Source organism: Thamnophis sirtalis, unplaced genomic scaffold (assembly GCF_051295495.1).
Source record: "Thamnophis sirtalis isolate CommonGarterSnake01/CBP01778 unplaced genomic scaffold, rThaSir2_p1.2 scaffold_1, whole genome shotgun sequence".
Lineage (NCBI taxonomy): Eukaryota > Metazoa > Chordata > Lepidosauria > Squamata > Natricidae > Thamnophis > Thamnophis sirtalis.
The window spans coordinates 156,370,508-156,390,885 of record NW_028261381.1 but is presented as its reverse complement, the minus strand read 5'-3'; positions in this window follow the sequence as shown (position 1 = coordinate 156,390,885).

Sequence of the window (20,378 nt, the reverse complement as noted above, 5' to 3'; positions counted from 1 at the left end):
CACTAAAGAAGAGACAACTGACAACTGACAGAGGAAATCTAGTTAGCTGTATCAAGATGGGAAGGAGACTCTCAATAATTTCCTTAAGCTGCCACTTGTGATACTAGATGACTTCCAACACTATTTCTTCTACAAACCTATATCTCTGCAAATTGTGGCCAACACATTTTTTTAAAAATCCTGCTGGAAAAGACAATTGCTACACTTACCAGATGAGGCAACAGTAATGGAAGCAACCATACCGACTAACTGGGATGATCATAGCAGCCCCCAGGAATAAAATAACCAAAATAGTACTCATGTCTCTTTAGTCACAATTGTAGAATCTAATTTCCATAGTGGTGACAAGGCATTCCGCTGAACCTTAAAGCAGCATTTGGGAGAGAGGGCAGGTAGGTTTATTGCTAATCTGTATTTATACAGACAGTCTTTATTTATAACCATGGTAGCAAAGTGGTTAGAATGCAGTATTGGAAGCTAATTCTGCTGACTGCCAAGGTTTGATTCTCACTGGCTCAAGGTTAAGTCAGCCTTTCATCCTTCTGAGATTGGCAAAATGAGGAGCCAAATTGTTGGGGGCAGTATGCCGACTCTGTAAACCTTTTAAAGAGGGATGTAAAACACTGTGAAGTGGTATATAAGTCTAAGTGCTATTGCCACTATTGGAATGCATGCAATTGTAAATCAAAATGCATAGAGCAACAAATGTATAGATTGTAATGGTATAACCATAGGAATAATAGATTCTATTATGACGTACAATACTATGTATGTAAAAAAAAAGATCATACTGAGTGAGTTTTCTTTAAATGCAATTCCAAGAAAATTATATTTGAAAGAGACGGTACCTGGAAAATACATTGTACCGTGCAGGGAAATGGAAATTCATATATAATAAGAAAAGGAGAAAGATTAAAAGGAAGGGAAGTGGAGAGATGAAAGGAGAGAGGGAAGTGGATGGGAATTAACAAGCTTGCACTCAATCCGGATAAGACCGAGTGGCTGGTGTGTTTCCCTCCCACTAATTGGCCAAGTATTCCATCTCTCAGGCTGGGGGGTCAAACAGTACGCCCCTCAGACAGGGTTCGCAATTTGGGAGTCCTCCTGGACCCACAGCTGACTTTTGAACACCATTTGTCGGCTGTGACCAGGGGGGCATTTGCTCAGGTTCGCCTGGTGCACCAATTGCATCCCTACCTGAACCGGGAGGCCCTCACAACAGTCACTCGTGCCCTTGTGACCTCAAGACTGGACTACTGCAACATGCTCTACATGGGGCAGCCCTTGAAGAGCATTCAGAGACTTCAGCTTGTCCAGAATGCAGCCGTGCGAGCGATTGTGGGTGTACCTCGGTACACCCACATTACACTTATCCTCCGCGAGCTGCACTGGCTGCCTATTGGTCTTCGGATACGCTTCAAGGCGCTAGTCGTCACTTATAAAGCCCTTCATGGTATTGGACCTGGGTACTTGAGAGACCACCTATGCCAATTACCTCCAATAGACTGATTAGATCCCACAGATTAGGCCTCCTCCGAATTCCATCTACTGGCCAATGCCGACTGGTGACCACCCGGAGAAGGGCCTTCTTTGTGGCTGCTCCAGCCCTTTGGAACGAGCTCCCCGTGGAGATTCGGACCCTCACCACCCTCCAGGCCTTCCGCAAAGCCCTTAAAACCTGGCTGTTCTGACAGGCCTGGGGCTAATGAGTTTTTTGTCCCCCCTCGAATGGTATGGTTGTTGAGTCTTTTAAATTGTGGCATTGTTTTGTTCGTGCTCTTTTTCTTATTTGTACCCCCCACCCCTGACTTGGTTGTGAGCCGCCCTGAGTCCCCTCCGGGGAATAGGGCGGCATAGAAATATAATAAACTCAACTCAACTCAAGTGGAGTAGAAGGGGTGGGGGAGAGAAAAGGAGAGGAAGAGAGAAAAGTCGAAGGAAGAGGAGAAGGAAGAAGAGGGAAGTAGAGAGGGGAAAGGAGAGAAGGAAATGGACAAGAGGAGAAGAGGAGGAGAGAGGGAAAGAGTGGAAAAGAGGAGAGAGAAGAGGGGAGAGGAGAAGAGGAAAAGGGAGGAAAAGGAAGTAGAGAGGGGAAAGGAGAGAGATTAATATATAGAATGTTATGGTAAAATTATGAAAATAATGCCTATATCAACATTATGCATTTAAAAGAGACTACGAAGGTATGATTAAGAGAATATTGGTTATAATCAGGGTGTATAAAATTATGTATACTCAAAAAGGATTGGATACAGCCCGCAGACTGCCATTGCAAAACTGGAAACATGATGTATTATTTTAAAAAATTACAATAAAATATTTATTTTAAAAAATGTCTAAGTGTTGTTGCTATTGTTAAATAATACACTTAATCAAATCAATTGTTAAACAATTGTTGGCTTCTCAAAACATGCTAAGCTTTCCTTAGTGTGGATTGTGGGTTGTTGTTTTCAGGCTTAGTGTAATATGTGAACCAAGGCCTTGGTAACCAGAAACTGAAGTAATTCAATATTCAGGTTAAACATGTCTATGAAAGCAATGCTAAAATATCCTACGCAGCCTTATCTCCCAACACCTCACTGCCACTGCCTCAGCATTTCACCCTGAATAGCTGCATCACTCTGTCTAAAATAGGCTTCACTGTGAAAATGCCTCTAGAAAACACACACCCCCATCCATCCCCCATAATACCTCCATAATTTAATTTATACAGTCATAGAATTTAGTTCTTCCAAGAGCTAAATTTAAGCTGCCCCCAACAAAGCGTTAAGTACTATGGGTCAAATTGTGCAAAGCTTTCTCTCTCTTTTTATGTTCCATTCCTAAAATGTACTTAAAAGGGAGGGGGGAATCCACCCACTCGTCTTTACCATAGCGAAAGAGTATAAAGAAAGATTCTCATTAGTTATTTCACATTCATGGTATCTTATGTCTTGGAAAGCACATTAAAACATTAGCTACAACAACTTTGGAAAGCATTTCTATTTAATTATATTTAGGTCATATCGGTGTCTGGAATTAATATGGATCAGGTGTAGCTAGCTTAGACAAAGCTAGGATTTTTAACAGATTCCTCCAGATTTCAAATATCACAAAGTGTCCCTGTGGGCAAGATCTAAGTTTCATATTATTTCCAATATTTGTGCAGGAGGGAGGATAAAGCGCCTGCTTTTATGCAGAGATGACCTTAGATTACTATCCATCTTCAGTTCAAAAGGAATAGTTAACAATGAAAATGCTTACGGCATTGCCTAAACAGGGGTTTAGATGCAGGCACAAAGTGAATTTTGCTCCTCACTGATGAGCTGACCCTGACACTGAGTGCTTAGGTTGCTTTGAACTCAACTTCCTCCTTATATTGCAAAGGTTTGGGCAAATGGGAAACAATCCATTTGAAGGCAGCAAGTGCTGCTGAAGAAACTCGTGCATTTTGCTGCAACGGTTATCACTCAAAGAAATGTCTGTCTCCTAATCCAGGGATGTCTAACCTTTTCGTCGCTGCATGCCGAAAGTGCTTGTGACCACCACCAGCCCGCACCCCCCTGTGTATGTATGTGCAACCTCCTCCACATACACACAGCCCCCGCACATATGCACACACCCCACACTCCCCATGCCCCCATGCATGTGCATATGTCTCCTGCATGCACCCCGCCTCTCACACTTGTGTGGCAGATACCTAAAACCAGCTGGCCAGCTGGAGGCGCATGCGCATGCACGGTTGAGCTGAGCTGGGGCAGCTGGAGAGGACTCTGCATGCCACCTGTGGCACGCGTGCCATAGGTTAACCATCACAGTCTTAATCCCTTATGTCCCAGCAAGGTGCTAGAATGTAGTATTGGCAAGGGGGCTAAAATATAGGCCCATCAGAGACATGCCACCGTAGTCAGCAGACAAAATTTTTAAAATTACCAACTTTCACTGGACCCTTTTAAAAGTAATTATGTGGGAGGGAGGGAGGGAGGGAGGGAGGGAGGGAGGGAAGGAAGGAAGGAAGGAAGGAAGGAAGGAAGGAAGGAAGGAAGGAAGGAAGGAAGGAAGGAAGGAAGGAAGGAAGGACACTTGTGGATTTGATGATTAGAAAACGTGAAAAAAAGGAAAGAGGGAACTATAATGTAATTTTAAAGAGGAAGAATACATTTGTTTGTAACCACTGTAAAGAAGATTGGAATCAACTTTTCTATATACCTTTCTCTGAATTTTTTTTTTTTTTGATGGGGAGAGGTGGATATAAAACTGAGGTGAAATGATGCACTGACCTGATAAAATCCAAATTGTATGAGACATTTCTCTGTTTATCTCTTGGATAAGTTAGGAATGTCTGATGGATTGTTAATCATATATGTTTATAGTTATGAACTTGCAGAGAAGTAGAGAAGTACCCATGCATGTTCCCAATGCCAACTAACCTAGATAGTGTCAGCATCACTCCATTACATAATAATTTGTACAACCCAATGAAGACTCACTTTATCTCAGTTCTGAAATGAAAAAAAAAAACAGTAGGTGACCAAATGCTGGCCAATTGAAACATTCATTTCTTCTCAATTTGAAATCCTGGAGATATGTGTCAAAGGAGATAATGGAAAGTAGATGGACAAGAAATCTGACATGACCTAAACCAAATTCTCGTGTCACCACATCTCTTAATAGTAAAAATTACAAATTGACCACAGATTGGGGAGGGACATCTACAGTTAGTTGTGTCCTCTGGAATCAGGTATTCTGGAGTAAAACATGATGTCAGGATTCCAAATGGCATCCTAAATCAAATAAGAATCCAAAGCTAGAGGTCCCTCAAAGTTCCAATTTATTAGAGAAGCCACGTTGACACATCTGGGAAAACCCGAATCTGAAAGCTTCCAGGTTTTCCCCACCCAGTTGAAAGTTCAAGACCCTTCCCCAGCACCCACGTGTCCATCACATGGTCCAATCAGTCATTGTCCAGAGGAGGATTCCTCCCAGTCATGACACTCCAGGTGCAGGGGCAAGTTGACCTTGACTCACTTAGAAAGAATGTTATTTTGACTACATATCTCCCATATTCCATACAATTCCCCCTCCACTTCCTCACAATAGAATATGTGGCAGGCTTGAAGCCCACTGTAAAAGATGGCTTCCAAGCCTGACACATGATTGCTTTGCTGGCAGAGACCCTAAAATTGAGCAATCTATCAAGCAGCCATAATTTGCAATGTCCCTCCCCCCACCCCTCCCATCCATCTGGATTAGGCCTGGTCCTATGTGAATTGAACATTCATGATTCAAAAAGGGTATGATTCAATTCAAGTGTACATGTTAAGATTCAAGAGCAAATTGATCTGATTTGAACTGCACAGCAGGTATAATTTAAAAGGAAAAAATGTCCACAGGCTATAATAGAGAGGAATCAAAATGCCTGCAGCCATTTCATGTTTTAATAAAACGGGCAAAAAATATCAGGGACGGTAGACTGTTTAGAAGGTGTTTACCCCGCCAACGTTCGGTTTGGTACCTTCACCTCCATAAATTTTTGTAGTATTTTCCTGAACTTCTTTTGAGGCAACAATAGCAGGATGAAGGGAAAAAAATACAGTTGCCTCCCAATTGTCCAGCAAAGTTATACTGAGTGAACAATGCAATAAAGTATTTGTTCCAACTTTAAAGTAGAAACTATTTTTAATGATAAAATAAAAGGACCTTACTTCTTCACTTGCTTTTCTGGGATAAGAAGCTTGACATGACACTAACAACAGCAACCTGTCTTTGTACCTTCATGTAACTTTGATGCCCTTGGATTGTCAAGAGAACTGGCAAAGAATCATAGAGTTGAAGACCTCAGCTGTCAAAGATGTTCTCCTAGACCTGCTTTGAGCTGAGTGTGGAGGGGAGGGGTTGGATTGCTTGAAAAAAGAACGGGATACTCCATGGAACATTGGCTTGTTTGGAAACCTGGCCCCTTCTAGGAGAGAAACCCTTCTTGTTTATTTTAGTCAGTGCTAATTTGGGATGTATTCAAATGGGAACAGTAGGACAGGGATTATAAGCATGCTGGTGCACTTATGCACACCCCTTTACAGACCACTTAGGAATGGTGTGAAGTCCACAGTGGACAGTTTAAGGCTAAAGCTATGGGGGTTAGAGGAAGTAACAATGGAGTCAGGTAGAGCATTCCAGGCATTGATCACTCTGCTGCTTAAGTCGTATTATCTGCAATTGAGTTAGCAGTTAGCAATGGCAGTTAGACTTATATATCGCTTAATAGGGCTTTCAGCCCTCTCTAAGCGGTTTACAGAGTCAGCATATTGCCCCCCACAGTCTGCGTCCTCATTTCACCCACCTCGGAAGGATGGAAGGCTGAGTCAACCTTGAGCCGGTGAGATTAGAACCGCTGAACTGCAGATAACAGTCAGCTGAAGTGGCCTGCAGTACTGCACCCTAACCACTGCGCCACCTCGGCTCTTGGAGAAGTTTACCTTGAGTTGATATCTATTGTTTGCCTGTGTATTATTGAGGTTGAAGCTGAAGTAATCCTTGACAGGTAGAATGTTGTAGCGGACAATTTTGGGTACTATGCTTAGATCAGACCATAGGCGACATAGTTCAAGGTTGTCCAAGCCCAAAATTTCAAGCCTGGTGGCATAAGGGATTCTATCGTGAGCAGAGAAGTGGAGTACTCTCCTCGTGAAATACCTCTGGACCCCTCAATTGTATTAATGTCTGAAAGACAGTGTGGATTCCAGGCTCATTGTATTCAGAATCATTGTATTCAACGTATACCAGAATCAATGATAAAGCTTGGTCTCTTCAGGCTACAGGTGAAAGAATAACCATTGACTTGCCCTTGTGTGATAATCCAGCTGTGCTGATTTCTGGGCAAGATTCAGTTGTGTCAAAGTTGTAGCTTTTTGACAATAATCTTAGCTGACACAGGTAGCCATGAGATACAGTGCTGCAAGATACAGCCCAGGCCAAAACAAAAATTTATAGCCCTTCTACCCCTCCTCTTCTTAAAAAGAGTAGACATTTGGACCATCATGAGTGTTAGTCTAGCATTCCTACAGCAATCATTCAGAATTTAAAAGTACAGACGTGTTAAAATATTATTAATGCAGGAGACAGCTGTATGGCTGAACTTGAGTAAGGTTCTACATTGACGCAAGAAAAATGAAATGCACAGGTACAGTATAGATGGTACCTTGCTCAAAAGTAGTAACTGTGAGAGGAATCTTGGAGTCCTAGTGGACAACCATTTAAATATGCAACACAGCACAGCAGCTGCCAAAAAAGCCAACACAGTTCTAAGCTACATAAACAGAGGGATAGAATCAAGATCATGTGAAGTGTTAATACCATTTTATAATGTCTTGGTAAGGCCACGCTTGGAATACTGCATCCAGTTTTGGTCGCCATGATGTAGAAAAGATGTGGAGACTCTAGAAAGAGTGCAGAGAAGAGCAACAAAGATGATTAGAGGCTAAAACATATGAAGAACAGTTGCAAGAACTGGTATGTCTAGTTTAATGAAAAGAAGGACTAGGGGAGACATGATAGCAGTGTTCCAATATCTCAGGGATTGCCACAAAGAAGAGGGAGTCAAACTATTCTCCAAGGCACCTGAGGGTAGAACAAGAAGCAATGGGTGGAAACTAATGAAGGAGAGAAGCAATTTAGAACTGAGAAGAAATTTCCTGACAGTTAGAACAATTAATCAGTTGAACAGTTTGCCTCCAGAAGTTGTGAATGCCCCAACACTTTAAGAAGATAATGGATAGCCATTTGTCTGAAATGGTATAGGGTTTCCTGCCTAGGCAGGGGGGTGGACTAGAGGTTGGAAGGTCACTTCCAACTCTGCTATTGTATTTGTAATTGAGACTGGGCACATGAAAGAAGTTAAGAGTTGATAATCCATATGAAACATAAAACAACATAAAGAGTTTTGATGGAGCTTAATCATATCAATTCATATCGGTTCCAGAAAGCTCCTTGACATTGGCAACTCACTGCTAATGTTTCCTCTATTCAGAAAATGGAAATGAAGTGAAATATTATTATTTGTATCAACCATCAATGAAAAACCCTTGAAGTCTATGAAGCACTGCCAAAAAAAAAAAAAATACTACAACAGCTTCACAGCGATCTGATTCAATTTGCTATATCAGCTTGGGTCTCTCATTTGATCCACAATCTGCTTTGACAGGTAATCCAACAGAAACTTTATCAAACTGAAACAACCCTTCAAAGCTTTGGACAATCCTTATCAAGGGTTGTCAGCATCCCAGCAGGGCTTATGTTCAGGTTACTATCTTAGAGTCAGATTAGCTGGGACAAGTGCCAGGTAATACTAGATTTCCCCAGACCTTGTAGCTATAGTAACATCCTTTAGTTATTTGTACAATTCATGATGCAAAAGATTTACAGTTCGTTCTTAGACTATCCACCATGGTTATGTAGCATCCCTTTGACTGTAAAGTATAGCCCACGAGGTATCAGGGTAATTGGTTCCATGCAGAGGTAGGTTGCTAATTTTTTTACTACTGGTTTGGGCACGCTCCCCTGCATGCATAATGCTTCTGCACATGCGCAGAAGTGTCCAGGTGGGTGGGTGGAGCCCCCCATTGCTGCTACTACTGGTTCAGCCGATCTGGACCAAACCAGCAGCAACCAACCTCTGGTTCCATGTCATATTCTTTTTATCTGGATTTTTCTCCTTTATCATTTTGCTGGGATACTTCTCAGCTATACACTTGTGAATTCTGCTGAGAAAAATAGCCTTCTGCTTCACCAACATTCACTTGGCCTTTCCTACCACACAAACTCAGGTCATATGTCCCAGGAGGGGGGAGGAAACCTTTCAATACTATTATAACTCATCAAGTGCTACATTAAAGGCTTAGGGAAGGGTGCACTAAAACATATAAATATATATATATAACTTGGTTTTTTATGGTTAATTAACTCTGCATAAAATGGTAATCATAATTAGGCTCATAATTCCACAGTTGTGTCATTATCATAATAAGAGATCAAACATTTTTATTGTGTGAGCATGGCAGGGGGTGGGTGAAAGCAATCTGCAGAGTCGAAGAAAGAAAGGCAATACTCTTTTCAACCTTGCTGTTAATAGAACTGCTGCATCCACTTGATAATGGAACCACAGGGCCCAAGTACAACTTCCCTTCACCTATTGAATCAGGGAATTACTGGTGATACTTTCTGGCAATCATAGAGGATGCAAGCAGCATGACTTTGGGCTTTTAAAAAAAATTAAATTAAGAAACACAACAGTAAATGGGGGGGGAGGAAATACTCATCAGAAGGAATGACATCACTTTGTTCCATAACACCACAACTGAAGGGATCAGCACAAGTTCTCTAAAACCCTGGTGGAAAGCTGTGTCTTTAAAGGATCTCTTCAAGGTGGGAAAGGTGGAGACCATATGAATCTTGGGTGGGGCGATATTCCAAAGGGCAGGTTCTTTGACAAGAGAAGACCTATTTCTTTGATCCTGCGAGATGACATTGATGGGAACCAAAGCAAATCAACTCCGTTGGAACACACACAGGATGGGCAGTCACTAAGGAGACAGATGGTATCTCAAATAGATAGGCTGCATCCCATGCGAAGGTTTATAGGTAATGGTAAGTGCCTAAAATTACCCCAAAAGCTTACTGGCAACCAGTGCAGCTCGCATAGCTGGGATCTTACATGGCACAAAAAGACTTGCTCATCATTGTTCATCCCACTGCTGCAATCTGACCAGCTGAAACTTTCAACCACATTCCATGAATGACCATGAAGAGTTCCTGTCTGTCCTGTTGTACCTCTCTGGAAAAGGCTTTCCTGGCCTTTTCCAGAGAGGTACAGAGAAACAGAATTTGCTGTGTGAGCAACAAGGAGACAGCAAGGGGCCTGGATGTGGCTTAGCTCAACTGTTCTGTACTAAAGCTCTGAGTCTGTGCTGCGCTCTAAACTAGTCTGCTACTCTGAACTGAAACTTAAACTGTTCTCTCCACTGCCTGTGTTTGCTTGTATTTACTACCACATTGGAAAACCTGCTTTTGGTATTTTATATATGCCTTATGTGTTATTATGTATATAAAGAAGTTAATGAATCCTGCTGAATCAGTTACCTGTGTGTGCTTTCTGGATGTGATTGCTGCAACAAACTCTGACATGAGTTAACAGTCCTAAGGATTCTGTCCACTTTCTCAAAAGTTACAGCATCAAAGTCCTCCCAGATAACCAGGCAGTATTAGCCTCCATCATTTTAGGTTACAATGCCAAAAAATACTCTTTATAGCAGCCCAGTTAATGGTCCTGAGGTTCATCCCAAGGAGTGGATTATGCAAAGAAAGAACACTGGTTGGCTACCACAGAACAAAGTAAGACTGAGGAAATAACTGTTTAATTTCTAATTAACTTCTAATTTTCTAGTCTATTCTTAGAATGCTGGAGAAATTCCAGTTTTCTTGCTGGCGTTTTGAGTTCACCTTTTTGTTGGAAATGAAAGAGACTTGCCAGTTCTATTACAGAGATTTTAGTTGGCAAAGTCTCTCTGGCTGTTCACATGTCCCAATCTGGAAAGATCTGATGAAAGCCATTGCTTTGTGATGTCTTCCCTCGGGATTGGGTTTCAACCGGTTCGCGGCAGTCCCCGCGAACCGGTTGGTCGGCGAACCCGGAAGTAAGTAACTTCCGGGAATGGCGAAGGGCCCACCCGCCCGCCCGCGCTCCTTACCGGTCTTTGAAGGCTTCTGCGCTTCCACGCAGGAGCATGGCACATACAGTGCCTGCGCGAGTCTCCGCGAGCAGCTGGAGCATTGCGCAGGCGCTAAGACGCATGCGTGAACTGCACATGTGCATGAGGATGCCGTTCCAACCGGGATTAGCAACCCACCCCTGGATTGTATGGATGCTTGAGCTAATAAAGAGGTTATAGACTACTAGAGAGATAGTTCAGGAATGGAAGAGAGGACTTAGTCTCCTTGGTCATAAATATCCACCCATGAAAATTCATCTTTTTCAAAAGTAAGTTCTTTCTTGAATTTGAATGAAGAATGATAGAGGGAAAATGTAGAGTATTTTCTTTTCTACGTAACTTTAGCCTGAAAGCTGATCCAGAAACGTAGCTGAGAAAAATGGTCTGCAAGCATCATTGAGAAAAAATGACAAGGTCATCCATTTGAAGGAGGAGTTCAAACTTTGGTGACCTCATTGCCACATGAGGGGGAAATAAAGGTACTGGAGTGAAATGCAATTACTGGTACTCAAAATGAATTGACTTTAATGTAACGCTAAAAGTTTGGCTGGAGGCTTGTTCATTATGGAAATAATGAACCAGGAGAATGTTATTGTTGTTTGTTTCTCTTTGTTTGCGGGCATATTTTGATCCCCAAAGCATATAAGAATTAATGCTAACACTACTCCAGTTTCTCCAGCCTGAAAAATAATCAAAATACGTTAAGCTATAATGTACAGAGTACTCAATCAGTACTATTGAATTAATGTAATACTCTAGCCAACCTCAACTTTATGTTCAGTGCTTTGTACAATGGAGATGGAAGCCAATAAGGGGAGCCAGGCTTTCTTTAAAATAGGGGAAGGCTATTTTGTGATAGATAGCTACTCTTAATGGCAAGAATCAAAAGCTGCAGTATGTCCAGTTATGGAAAGTAAACTAGCTGTCCTGGCTGATAACCCAAAGTAAAAACAAGATGAGATCTAGTTAGCATTTAATGGAGAATTAAACTACAGTAGTGGAGAAATGCCACCTTTGGTTAAGTTTCCACCAAATTGTGGAAACCTTTTGGGAAAATTTTATTTTTGAGGTTTGCTGGCTAAGAACACCACTTTTCTTTTGGAGTAGTACCATAAAATTATATATCAATGGAAAGATATTTTAATCAAGAATGTAATGTAACAAAGTTTGTTCAATTATCTGTATTCTATGAAAAGTTAAAGCCAAATAACCAGAAAAAGGAAGCACAATTTGCTTAGGTTGATATCAGGTAGCTTTCCTTCATCTGATTGTGGCCAATGAGCATGAGTATTTAGAGAGCCAATCAGGTGTCATCTTGTTTTGGCAATGAGCCAGTCATATCACAGTAGGATTCAGTTATTGATGTCATGTATTGAAGCTGAGAGGAGGATATTTGTCAGTGTGTTATGTGATCGCTATCAAGTTGGTTGGGTTTTTTGTGTTCTTTCATTTAGTGAGCTTGTAAAACATAATAAAATTAAAATAATGGTGGAAAGAGTTGACTGGTCACCCAGAAAGCAATGTGAAATAGTATTATTAAGTGAACAAGGCTACAGTTATAAAGAAATTAGAGGGAAAATTGGTGGAAACTTAACCAAAGGTGGCATTACTGAAGAGGTATAAGGAGATTCAATCACTACAAAACCTGGTGAAGGCAGGAAAAGGTGCACAACAACAAGTGATGATAGAAGAATTAAGAGACTGTACCTATGTGAAATCATCTGGGTATATACAAGATGAAATGGCGCAATGCAATGTGAAGTTGAATACAAGTACTGTCCGGCGCAGACTGCAGGAATTTGGCCCAAAATCTAGAATTCCATGAAAAAAGCCACTTTTATCTCTCAAACAAAGGTTGAAAAGACTAAAGTGGGCTAAAACCCATGTTACCTGGACAAAGGATATATAATTTTATGGTGCTACTGCAAAAAAAGTGGTGTTATTAGCCATCAAATCTCAAAAATATAGTACATTTTTCCCAAAAGGCTTCCACAATTTTGGCCAGTTATCCCAAAACTACAGACTGGGATTTTAAAAAAAAAAATCATGGAAGATAGCGACAGCAAATAATTTTCATTAGTTTGCTAAGGAAACTAAATAAAATATTCATACTGTAAGATCACCAAGAGACAAGTTTAACCTAAGGAGCATTATCTTGAAGGGCTGCGGGAGAGATTATGGAAAGTAGGTGTCAGCCTTGTGATGTAATCCAGACAAGAAGCACACCCAGATGTACTAGCTCTAACTTGATTGTAAGGTTATTTTAGTAGAAACTTGCAAGTCTGAAAGTACAACTCTCTGTCTCTCGCTTCACCTTTAAAGTCCAAGAAACTAGGGAGAGTTCCTTCTGGGATATTTTTCATGCCCACATTCCTTCTGCCATTTGTCTAATTGCTGTCTAGTCTGCTCATCTTCCAACTCTCTCCCAAGGTCAGACAGTCTCACATACTGTACCATTACAGAAGGTAGAACAGTGTTCTGCCTGTGAGCACAATTTTGTGTACACTCCTGGCTTTTTTTAAGGGGAAATAGGAGGTTTCTTACAGATATATATATATAGTTATCATCCTATCCCCTTGTAGGATAAGGAAAGTTAGGCAAAGCAAAGGAATAAGAAGTAGTAAGCAAAAGAGAGCAAGGCAGGAAGTGTGAAAAAGGGGAAGAAAACCAACTAAACTATTTACACAATTTACTAAAGTGCTTCCACTTGCAAAGCATTCATCATACTGCTGACTGATGATCTCTTTCTGAATATAGTTGGGCTGTTCCTACTGAGAGAGAGAAATATGTGTGTGAAGATTATTACTCAATTAATCTCTGTTCAATGGACTCAGCATGTTTGGCCAAGTAAGAGATTCACTGAGTCACCTTGGGGAAAATATTTATCTCGCGAGCTCATGGAGTTTAGGGTTTGAGGATTTACATTTATTTGAATAAATAGAGATATTGTATACACTGGAATAAAATAGATAGGTTATCTGAAGCACAGCTGGGCTCAAAATAAATAACTAAATTAGCACTGAGTAGTTGATTAGCATGGCTGTTCAACACATTGTAAAGCACCGAGGGTTAAATTCACCTCCCAGGGAAAAATAATAATGCAGGTTTTATTTTGGATATACATTTATATCCATCTAGATAGTCTATCCAGAGTTTTACATCTTCACCCTACTGTAAGTTATCTAAGGAATTCAGGACCTTCAACATTCAGAGAAACATTCATTTCATATTACCAAGAAAACAAGAAACCGAAATCTTCAGATGATGAAGTCCTGAAGTCTGTAGAACAGTTAAAACCATGCAGATAAAGCATGTTCTTTTTTCAGCTCTTTTTTGATATACCTTCACAGTTACATTAATGAATGATCTGGGTTTTTAAAATCATAACTAGGTGACTATGTCTCAGGAATACTGTTCTAGATGTCCCCAATCTTCAATTTTGGCAGGGGTGAAATTCAGCAGGTTCTGGAGAACTGGTAGCAGAAATTTTGAGTAGTTCAGGGAACCGGCAAATACCACCACTAGCTGGCCCCAGAGTGGGGTGGGAATGGAGATTTTGCAGTATCCTTCCCCTGCCACGCCCACCAAGACACTCCCACAGAACTGGTAGCAAAAAAAAATTGAATTTTAGCACTGAATTTTGATGACATCAAGCAGCCACCATGAAAGACACATCTTTTCATAGAGAAATGGACCTTCTGTGCTGAGAAAAACAATAGCAACAGATAAACAGAATAACAGAGTTGGAAGGCACCTTAGAGATCTTCTATCCTTTATATAGAAGATTTGCAGGTTTACGAGAAGAGATGGGGAGCTGAGAAAAACAAGGTGAATATACAGGTCTTTTGTTAAAGATCTATTGTAATGCTCATATATTTTTTACGAAGTATGCCAAAGACTCAAGTTATTCCTCAGTGTGTAACTATCAACTGCCAACTCAGCCAAGCAGTAAACAACAGTCTATTCAAGGAACTATGAAGAAGAAAACAACACTTCCACCAATACTGACAAGACAATAAATAACTAAAGTTTGTACTGTATACAAACAGAGCAAACCCCACCCTCTTCTAGTCATCTAGTCTGGAAACGAAACATCTCCAAGTAAACAATGAAGCTCAGAGAGCACCAAGGACCCTATATGCCTGAAGCAACAATATTAAGGAAACATTGAGGTCAAAGTCAGAAGGAGAAAGAGAATTGTTGCAACAGTAGCTGTGCTGCAGACAATACCTCTGAAAAATAATTAAAGTTTTACTTATGATCTAGTCCAGAAGTGGAAAAACTTCAGATCCCAAGCTCATTGAGCTGCCTCACTAGATACCCTCCTGTAATGCCAGGGTATAATTTTTAAAAATGGTGGTAGATAAATAGAAAAGCAATGGTAACCCTAATAAGTTATGTTATTAAATCATGCCCCCAACCCAATACAATTTGGTTATTTAAATGTCTAGTATTATTCCAGCAAAAACAATTTGTTATCAGACCCTCTGGTAAACCTTTGTGTTTTATGCTTAATTTTCTACGTTACAGATTTTTACATAAAGCAGATTCTCATTTGTAAAGCATATTTGTAACCTGTTATCTGTTTACATTCAAACGTGCTTTAAAGGGCTGCCATTTGTTTAATTTAAGCAGTTTTTAAAAGTAAACATGTTGATTTGAATCCTGAAGGAACTATTGCAAATGTTCGGAGCACCATTCTTAAAGAAGGGGGAAGTATTTGTAAAATTGATCATATCCTCATAGTTTTAGCAGAACTGCATGCCATTTATACCCATGATGGTGAACCTATGGCATGCATGCCACAGGTGGCACGTGGAGTCATATTTACCAGCATAGCAGCCCTCAGCTCCGGCACATATGGGCATGCTGGCCAGCTGATTTCTGGCCTTCTGGAGGGCCTGGGGAGGCTGTTTTCGCCCTCCTCAGGCTTCAGGAAAGCCTCTGGAGCCTGAGAAGGGCAAAAAACAGGCCCAATGGGCCGACCGGAAGTTCATTTCCAAACTTCCGGTTGGGCCGCTTTTCACCCTCTCCAGGCTCCGGAGGCTTTCCTGAAGACTGGGGAGGGTGAAAAATGACCCAATGGCCTGAGCTTCCAGTTGGGCCATTGGGCCTGTTTTTTGTCCTCCCCAGGCTCCGGAGGCTTTCCTGGAGCTTGGGGAGGGCGAAAACAGCCTCCTCCAGCCCTCCACAAAAACTCCTCCTGTGCGGGGGGCGCACATGCATGCACGGGGGGATGAGCATGCGTATGGGTGCGATAGTGCGCACAACACAATTTTGGCACACCTTTAGAAAAAGGTTAGCCATCACTGATTTATACCATAGAAAAGTCTGGCTGCATTCTTTATTTTCCTTTTGCTAGGTATTACCTGGTCGTGCCCCCACCCACCCACGATATCAAACATTCCCTGATTGTCTAATTTGATCTCATTAAGAATTCCAGCTTTCAAGTCCATTTCCACAAACATTTAGATATAGGCTTTGTGACCAACAGATTGTCCATGGCTTTTATCTGTAGGCAACATACTAAAGCTATCATTCCTTAGGTTGATTTGCTTTTATCATGGGGGAAAAAAGACCTTGGGGGGAAAAAACCTATGCTTGCCTTCACACTGTGAAAAAGCTTTGTTTCTGAACATGGAGGATTCCCGGTGTGAATCAGATGTTAGCAGAGCAAAAAGACCTTTGGTTTTGGTGAAAAGGAAGTAAAGAGGACTTTTGAAAGGATGATTAGAGATTTCATTCCATCCTTTCCCATCCTGGTGCTTTCCCTCATTATCAGACAGGCTAGTCATTTCTAAATTTTGTACTCCAAAATTTAAGAGGAACATGGACAAATTAATCTAATCGTGCATTCATTTTTATTATCATTTTATTAAACATTAAGTTTAAAAGATTAACAACTAACACAAATGAAAGAGAATAGAAAACAATGTGCAAAACAATAAAAAATAGAAAAAGGGAGAAAAAAAAGAATAAAAGAAAAGAGAAAAAAAATGAAAGAAATATATAAACAAATGACTTCCCCCTTCATCACCAGCAGGAACAATTTTAGTAACTTATCATGTTCTCTTAGAGTACAACAAATGAACTCTTCTCTCCGAATCTCATATAAACAAATAATTAAAACTTCATCCTTTCAGTCCTAATTCTCAAAAGTCATTTAAGTAGAGATAACAGCATATCTAATTTAACATTGATCTGTTTTATATTCCTTCCTTTTCCTTTTAACCATTTTGATCTTTAATCACTTCAAATAATGTCCTAGAATTTTATTTCTTTTCATTTTTTTTTCTTTGTTGCTTCTCTCAAAATTCTTCAAAGCTTTAACAAGTCTCTTTTGTAAATCCAATATAGAATAGTTATCCAGGTCATTCTTTTGGTTTGTTAGTTGCATATTCCTTTTAATTATTAAGACCTCAGCTGGTTTCATTTGTATATCTAATGTAGTCTCTTTTTCCATAATATTTTTGCTACCCACAATTTTTAAATCCATTTTCAAATTAGTCTGTTTTATCCAGTTTTATCCTGTTCCTTTCCCATAACATCTTTTAAACACAGTCTATCTATAAAGGCAGACACTCTTAAGTTTAACTTCTGAGTCCATTGTTCAAAAATGGCAACCAATATATTTTGCTGCACTCTGTTTTACTTTTTAAATAAGATGCCTAACTCTTTTCAAGGCAAGGGCAAATCCATTTAGCAATGTCCCACATTTAAAATGAATTAATAAAGTCAACATTAAGCAGAGGTAACTTTAATAAATAAAACAAACACTATATGCAAGTCATAGAGAAGTGGAGCAGTGGTTAGAATGCAATACTGCAGGATACTTTTGTTGACTGCTGACCGCCAGCTGTCTGCAATTTGGCAGTTCGAATCTCACCAGGCTCAAGGTTGACTCAGCCTTCCATACTTCTGAGGTCAGTAAAATGAGGACCCAGATGGTTGGGGGCAATATGCTGACTCTGCAAACCACTTAGAGAGGGCTGTAAAAGAACTGGGAAGCAGTATATAAGTCAAAGTGCTATTGCTAATGCTATACCCTATGCCATGAAATGAAAATGATCACCGGAGCAGAAAAATATTTCTAATATCTAATACCCATGACATAACCAGAGATATTCCAAATCGGAATTGTAAGATTCCATGGTGCACCAACCTTTAGCTCAATGCCATTGGAAAGAAAAAGTTATTTCAAGGGTGAGAATAGAATAGAATAGAATAGAATAGAATAGAACAGAACAGAACAGAACAGAACAGAACAGAACAGAACAGAACAGAACAGAATAGCGATGGCTAACCTTTTTGTCCTCACATGCTGAAAACACACTTTTGGTCCCAGGAGGCTGCAGGGAGGCCAGTTAGCCCCAAAACAGAGGGGGAGGGGGTCACACAATGCACAGGGGTGAGGCACATTGCATTATGGGTGTGGACAAGCGCTGTCGCACGCGCATCCACCCATATAGACATTTCACAATTTAGTGAGAAATATATCTCTCTAGAAAAGGGACGTTCACACAACTTGCCATGTCATGGAAGAATTGGAAAGATTTTACTGGTGTTGGTGAGCCTCCGACTTAAAGTCTGACCACGAAACCCATGAGATTCCAACTGCTAAATCGAGCACTGAGTTCCTCCCCCGCAATATACACACACACAAACACACACAAACAAACACAAAATGTCATCTCTGCTTAAAATACTGGGAGAAAAAAAACATCCTTGTCTGTTGCTTTTAAGCAGTTTCAAGACTAACGTACAAATTATTATTCTTATCCAAGCACTTGATCTGTCATTATTTAGCAGAAAAGCAACATCTCTGCACTTTACAAAAGCACAATAGAAAATAATTTTCAAGTACAGTCTGGAGCAGAAGAAAGTATCCAAGTTAGAGCAGCAGACGTAGTAGTGGGCTTTACACCAAGAAAAAAAATCAATAAGACTCAAGATAGTTACTCATCTTACTCAGAATTTGAAATGCTGTGGTTCACAATTAATGCCAGTATCCAGATAAAAGGTAGAAAATGGTGTTGGGTTAAATTGGTTTCCTGGCAACTACATCCGTAGCACCATTACAGAGATAATTTGCTATTACTTTTTTTAGGACACTTTTGTGGTTTTCTAATCTAGTCAACAGCCTCATTCCCAAGTGGTCCTCATCCAATAACAACAAGGCCTGACTGTGCTTAGCTCTCAAGATCAGGCACAGCCTGTGTATTATTATTTTTTTTCTTTTTATGACCCTATAATACTTAGAGGGACACAGTGGCTCAGTGGGTAAGATGCTGAGCTTGTCAATCAGAAAGGTCAGCATTTCAGCGGTTCGAATCCCTAGCACCGCATAACAGAATGAGCTCCCATTACTTGTCGCAGCCTCTGCCAACCTAGCAGTTCGAAAGCATGTAAAAAATGCAAGTAGAAAAATAAGAACCACCTTTGCTGGGAAGGTAACAGCGCTCAGTTCGCCTTTGATGTTTAGTCACGCCAGCCACATGACCACGGAGATGTCTTCGGAGAGCGCTGGTTCTTCGGCTTTGAAATGGAGATGAGCACCGCCCCCTAGAGTTGGGAATGACTAGCACGCATATGTGAGGGGAAGCTTTACCTTTAATCCTTTCATTCGGGATAGAGTTGGGGGTGACTGAATGGAGCTAAACATTTACTTGCTGGATTTATATTAATAAAATAATAAAATCCAATAAATAAAGTTGTCGTTTGACAGAAATACCAAATAAATAAATAAATAAATAAATAAATAAATAGTCTATTAGCCATTGCTTTGGGCAAATGCTAAATATTATACTTATACAAAAAAAAAACCAAATTTGAACAAAAGATTCAAGCCCTGTTCAGCCTGCCTAGCAAAAGTGCAGACTGCTTCTCTGGGTGGGCTGAACAGGGCTTGGATATTTGAGGTCCAAGCTTTGTTTAGCTTGCCCAATGCAAAGTTTCACCCACTTCTTGAGTACTCCACTCCTCTGCTCACAACAGGAATCTCTTATGCCACCAGGCTCGAAATGTTGGGCTTGGACAATCTGGAACTGCGCCGCCTGCAGTCGGACCTAAACATAGTACACAAAATTGTCTGCTACAATGTCCTACCTGTCAATGACTACTTCAGCTTCAACTACAATAATACATGGGCAAACAATTGATACAAACTCAAGGTAAATCGCTCCAAACTCGATTGCAGAAAATACGACGTCAGCAACAGAGTGGTCAACGCCTGGAATGCTCTACCCAACTCCGTTGTTACATCCTCACCCCATTCCTAAGAGGTCCGTAAAGAGAGCATGCATAAGCGTACCAGCATGCTTACCTCCCTCTCCTACTGGCACCATCTATTTGTATTCATTTCCTTTGTTCATGTCCATGTTCATACTTTATACCTGCTGTCTTGTACATGTTTGACAAATTAATAAATAACAATAAATAAATAGATAGATAGATAGATAGATAGATAGATAGATAGATAGATAGATAGATAGATAGATAACCTTTACAGTCAATCTCTTTGAGAGTGAAAGGACTGGATGCTGCTCCATGTGTGGTGGAATCTCTCTACCAAGCAGGCTCTTTCACTCTCAAAGAGCCTGGCTGAAAAAAAGGTCTGTCTTGAAAATCCAATCAGAA